The sequence below is a fragment of the Sorghum bicolor genome, chromosome 2 (assembly GCF_000003195.3).
Source record: "Sorghum bicolor cultivar BTx623 chromosome 2, Sorghum_bicolor_NCBIv3, whole genome shotgun sequence".
In the NCBI taxonomy this organism is placed as follows: Eukaryota; Viridiplantae; Streptophyta; class Magnoliopsida; order Poales; family Poaceae; genus Sorghum; species Sorghum bicolor.
In genome coordinates, this window is record NC_012871.2 from 13,843,266 (window position 1) to 13,849,265 (window position 6,000).

Sequence of the window (6,000 nt, forward strand, 5' to 3'; positions counted from 1 at the left end):
TGTCCCCGTTGTGTCGATCAACACTTGGTGGTTCGGTGGCTAAGAGGTGTAGCACGAACCTCGTCCTCACTAGGACACCACAAGAACCTACCCACAAGTGAGGTAGCTCAATGACACGAGCAATCCACTAATGTTGCCTTTGGCTCTCCGCCGAGGTAGGCACCAATCCCTCACAATCACCGGGAGATGGCCACGAACAATCACTAACTCGTGCCAAAGCTCCTCCGCAGCTTCAAGCCGTCTAGGTGGCGGCAACCACCAAGAGTAACAAGCAAACCCGCTGCTCAACGATCACTAGTGCCACTAGATGCTCAAACTCTAAGCAAATGCAACTAGGATCTCTCCCAATCTCACTTTGGATGATCAAAACTTGAACAAGGTGAGTGGGAAGTGTGGGAGTATGCTCACAAGATGTATCAACAAGTTAGAGAGTCAAGAGAGTGAGCATGAACCAACCAAGGCATATATATAGAAGCCCCAAGCAACAACTAGCCATTGGCCACTTACCCCACTGTCTGCATCCACACCGGACGCGTCCGGTATTGACCAGACCAGCGTCCGGTGCTCTTGACCGTTAGAAAACTAGCCGTTGCCTTAACGCTGACAAGACACCGGACTCTCACTTTTGAACGCACCGAACGTGTCCGGTGTCACACCGGACGCGTCCGGTGTGCACCAGACCTAAACTCAGGGAGCGTTGCAAAACGTCACAACACCGGACGCTGCACCGGACTCACACACTAGACGTGTCCGGTGTTACACCGGACGTGTCCAGTGTGCACCGGACCTAAACTCAGAGAGCTCTGCAGAAGAGTTTGCACCGGACGCTAACTCGGACGCGTCCGGTGTCACATTGGACGCGTCCGGTGTGCACTAGACGCAAACTCAGAGAGCTACTCGAGACAGCGTCTTCTCCGGATGATTTACACTGGACTCAACATAGAGAGTCCGGTAAAACTGTGCTCACACCAGACGCTCAACTCGGACACGTTCGACCTCATACCGGACGCGTCCGGTGTGCATAGAAAACTGTTTTTCAACTAAACGCTCTGCACTTTCTTCCCTTGCTTCCATGTGCCAACACCAAAGTGTCTCAACACTTGTGCACGTGTGTTAGCATATTTCAGAAACATTTTTCAAGGGTTAATTAAAAAGTTCACTAGGTCCTAATGCATATGCAAGGAATCCAATCACCTAGTGGCACTTAGACAACCGTTTTCACAACGAGATTACCCCTCTTAATAGTATGGCTATTTATCCTAAATGTGATCACACCCTCTATGGTGTCTTGATCACCAAAACCAAAACCCCAAGCAATACCTTTGCCTTGATCTCCATAGGGTTTTGTTTTTCTCTTTCTTCTTTTTCAAGTTGAGCACTTGATCATCTTGTGGTCATCACCATCATCACCATGATCATCACTTGCTCCATCACTTGGCATGTACCAACCTCATTAAGTCTACACACACTTAGTATAGAGGTTAGTACTAGGGTTTCATCAATTATCCAAAACCAAACTAGGGCTTTCAGAAGTACTAATGAACCATCACACTCGTTGAAGTATGGATTCCATTTGTGGCTATGGAGCATTTTTCTTGGGGTACGAGTGGAAGGTGGGAGAATTATTTCAGCCCTTAACTCACCCATTGCATGCAACACTTGTATGAAGTACCTACTTATGATTTCAACTGATCTAAGAAAAAAGAGTTTAATTACTCTAAACCTTTAGTTGTGGCCCATAACTAGAAAGAACATGGCAAGGTACAGTGCAATGGTTGCTATCTTTTAGGAGATGACACATTTGAAAAAAGGTCATAGAGTTAGAAGAAAGGAGCTCTTTTCATCCTAATGAGATTCATACAAACAACATACATCAGTGGAATATTAGATCTTATGAAGGTCCATTCTTTCCACCTCCCTAGCTACCATTGGAGCATAGTTAATCCTAGGGCCATCAAGATAGAACTCTCTTTAACTAGCAATGGTCACTACAATAGCAACACTGGTGAGTGCAGCAGTGTGAGTAATCACATGGCGACACCTCTACCTTGCACAATAGTATGGACCTAGCAGGAATGCTTAGTAAGATCAACAATCATCAAAACACTATATGCTCTCGCTAATCGACTTTCCTCTCTCTACACTCTATCTCTCCCCATTACCATTCATTTCCACAAGGACATGGAGAATTATAGCAATGGCGGATGGAAGTTGGGGTTTGAGTTGATTAGCAATTATTTCTCTTAGGAGAGGCTATCGCACCTAGACACCACCAACGATAATCTGGTGGTCGCTGGCTCATCGGACACCTCAGATGGCGTGGTCCTTACTTGGGAACTTAGGATCATCGAAACACAATATCTCTATTGAACAACTCAGATTATTGAGAATTGGAATTAAGGTAGGAGGGTGAATTACAACGTCTTTTCTCTATAACTAAAACACAGGAAAACAATCATCAACATACTCCTTCGCTCCGCCCCGACCAACGCATCGCCCTGACTCCTTCACGTCGATAGGCGGGCCCCACATGCATTGACGTGATCGACGCGCACCGTGCAAATCACCAGGCCTCAGATCTAGTATGCCAGCCGCCACATCCACTTCCTCCCGACGTTAGCAGCTCTACGGGGGGGCAGAACTACCGAATCCTCAATGGAGGAAGCCGGTGGTGGAGGAGGGAGCGGGAGTGGCAACAATGGTATTGAGGAAGAGGGAGAGAGCGGTGGGGTCTCTCTATCGCCTCACAAAGAGATGACGACTTCGAGACCCAATCGACAGGGAGAGCTGCATTGTACGACCTCGCCCTCCTAAGTCAACGACGTGCTTGGATCCTACATGGGTGCTCAGGGGATGGTGTCGCACGCCAACACCCATCTACAGCATCCTCGGTGTCCTCGACCTCACTCCCCATGCGTCGATCTTAAGCATCGCCCACCGGCATCCTCGTCACTAGTGTTTCTCAAGATGTCCTCATCGTCACCTAGGGAGAGCAATGACTTGGCCTTAGCTAGGAATGACAAGGGCACGGTTACGACGGCCTACTCCACAAATGCATCTGCCGAGGTGGGTTTGCATTCCTCGCTTCACCATTTCTAGCCTGATAGATGCAACTATCGGTGATCCATTTTTGGCTTGATGTTTGTTTATGCAATGTTAAACGAGTGTAAATTTGTCACCTTTATAGCATCTTTGATACGATGATAGCATACCAAGCAGACATATGATTGGGTTCCAACTTTTTTGCCTACACAATAGTGAATGCAATCTAGTAGTATTTACCATAGCAGAAGGAAAGCAATGCATGATATTGAATATAGTCAGTAGTGAACAATGGTGAGTGGAATAAAAATAAGTGCTAGACAAGCAATTTCCTGAATTATGCAAACCATGAATTCAATGTCTTGTGTAGGAAACTCTGAATTAACTCTTTTGTATTATAAGTAATATGAATGATAGGATACATGCAGGAACTTTACATATTCAGTCTAAGTATGCAATTTAGTTTTGCCCATGCCAATGTTTAATTTTCTTGAGCTGCTAGATGGTCGTGGGATGTTCTATCTCTATATCAACATGCTATTGTCACATGCTAGCACAGAATCATATATCATATACTTCATGTCAAGGTACTAGAACTGTAGTAGAAGTTTTCATCCGATAAGCTTGAATGTTGTCTGAAAACTAAAGCCAAATATGTTGTCTAAAAACTAAAGTTTGGTATTGAATTTTGCTACTGAGGTTTACTGTTTCATATTAGTGGTAACATGTCGTTTCATATCAGTGAAAACTAAAGCCGAACATGGGAGACAATGACATGGGCGCCTGGCAAAGACCAGGCGGCAGCGTGACACCAACGTGGGGTGACCTTGGCTTGTGCTTGGTGTTGTTGGTGTCGTTGATCCGCCCCCACCCAGCCCCCACCATAGAACCTGCATCACCCCATGGCATGAACATGGCACGATGTCCTCCGGTCGAGCGACAATCTGCTCCAAGTTCTTTTTGGTAAGGAGATTTTACTTCATAAAGAATACCTGTCAGCAGAACAAATGACAGATGTATTCAGGAACTTAATGGGTAATGTTTGTTCATTGAGTTGAAGTGTTCACACCTAGGATTAGACTTTGTATATAGGGGTTGAAGGAATGCAAATCCATTTGCTTACTAGGGTATACATTCATGCAGTATTGTAGACATCTAAGAGTTGTTAGAGCAAATGCCTATGATATCATTTCTCTAAATCCATAGTCAAGTGCCCATATTTTAAATTCCTTATGCTTCATTTGCTTGACGTGTCTTTTACAATTTTAGAGGGGGCTTTAGCTGAGGAGCTGGTGTTGTTGTTGACACATCTTTATATCCCACTTACTACTGATATGATAGAGTTAAAGGCCAGGCTTCATTTAAGTTGATTATACATTTCAATGTAGTGTTATTTAGCTTGTCATGCAACCGTCATTCTAGAAATAACTCATTCTCGGATGCATGGTATTGTATTTAGCACTCATTAGTTCATGGCCCTGACTGATGCCATTCTTAGAAAATTTAGACCAATATGTCCCTTTAAAATATTTTGCTACCAAGTTTCTGAATGTGCTTGTGGCGCAGATAAGAGTTTGATTTGTTTTTTGAAGTGGCACAACTTGTATGAGTTTTATTTGCTTACCAGTTGCTGCGGAACCAAATTCTTGAAGTAACATAGAAGTTCATAGATCAATTTTATGAGATTTCTTTTTCTCATCTTTTTATAAGGTGCACAAGGTGGAAGTAAAACTTAATGGAAAGGTCTGTATTATTGGTTAGCTAGAATTTTTCTCCTTGTTCTTCCATGAGTATTTAGTACCGTAGTGAAGATAGAAGGGCTCTCCAATATCCTAAGTCCGTTGGTTGCCGTGAACATGTCTATGCATTAGTGGACTAATGCAAAAAGGGCTTGCAAAGGTACATGAATTGAACAAACTTTACCCAGTAAAAGCATTAGACAACACATTCTTAATAGCTTTGTATATTAATAGCTAACTGCCAAAAAAATAGGACAACCAGTACTCAGTGGTGTAGAGAACATGGGGTATGGAGGTAAAATTTGGGGTTAGTTTTCGATTTTATACACTAGTTGTATATATCATAATGAGTTGGTTACCTTAGCAAAATTTATATAGAAAATTTCCATGGGAATAAGGTTGGTCCACTGTGGTTGTAGACTTGTTGTGTCTAACACAGCTAATAGAAATTTGTTTTTGTTAGGCTTGTGCATTGTCAGTGATAATAATCTAATATGTTGTCCACATCTTTTTCCTTTGTTTAAATACTTTTAAATCACATTGCTCATTTTAGTAAATGGACATGGGATGCATTTTTTGCCCAAAATTTAACTTAAAGAGATTGAATGTTTTATGCAACAAATGGAATAGCTAGAGAATTGCTAAAATGGAAGTTTAATGGAATTAATATTACCCATTAATGGTGTTGTTGGATCTTGAATGGAATGTCACATTTTATATAAGAAAGAAAAGCCTTTAGTCAGTTTTAGAGCCATTTCTTATGCTTGATTTGTGAGTGCAGAAGTTTTTCAATGTATAGCAAACTTGTAATGCTATTGCCTGGAATTTCTACTATTCATACTTGCACTTTGCTTCTTTGAAGATTACATGCTTAACTATAATCTTTATATTCTTGAACTTTTATCAGTTTTGTTAGTAAGATACAAAATAAGTTCATATACTAATTGCGGCTATGGTTAGTGGTAGATTTCAAATTTGTCATTGTGATCTCTATCTACTCTCTATTAGTTCACTACAAGAAATCTATCTTTTTGTGACAAAATAGCTTATGATGGGGGTAGTTTTTGTCACATAATGTGGCTTTATATGACGATATTTTTTGTGTCGTCACAAAGTTGTGAGACCTAGTGAAAGGTCCTTGTTTGGTTTTGGTAATTGAGTGACAACTTAGGTGGACTAATAGTGTTTATGTGAGATACACAGGAGATTAGTCCACAGG